The 347-nt window shown below is 40.3% G+C and overlaps 1 protein-coding gene across 1 annotated transcript in view; it reads right to left on the bottom strand.

Annotated features, from left to right (window-relative positions):
• The window catches only part of LOC119587932, a 5,849-nt gene that overhangs the window by 2,917 nt on the left and 2,585 nt on the right, over positions 1–347 (bottom strand). The window lies entirely within an intron of this gene.

A 347-nucleotide genomic window follows, 5' to 3' on the forward strand; every position in this document is an offset into this window, starting at 1 on the left:
CGGCCCAGATTATTCCTTACATGCATTTCACATCTATGATTGTAGCTTCCATGTGTGTCATACTGTCAGCGTTCAATAAACAATTTTTAGACTGAACATTAATTCTTCATTATCTCTTCCTCATGTTCTTTTGGTTTGGTTTGGTTTGGCTTGGCGTTCTGTGCGCTTCAATAGAAGACATTTGGAAGGTAAATAATTTAATGCTATATCAGCCACGACGCAAAATGCCTTTGGAAGTGTTGTAGCCGTGCAGAGGCTCAAAGCGCAATACCTCGGAATCTATTGACTCAGTGAACTCAATTGACTGACTAATCGTAAAGCAAATGGCATTCCTTGTCGTCACCCTA

The sequence above is a fragment of the Penaeus monodon genome, chromosome 23 (genome assembly GCF_015228065.2).
Source record: "Penaeus monodon isolate SGIC_2016 chromosome 23, NSTDA_Pmon_1, whole genome shotgun sequence".
Lineage (NCBI taxonomy): Eukaryota > Metazoa > Arthropoda > Malacostraca > Decapoda > Penaeidae > Penaeus > Penaeus monodon.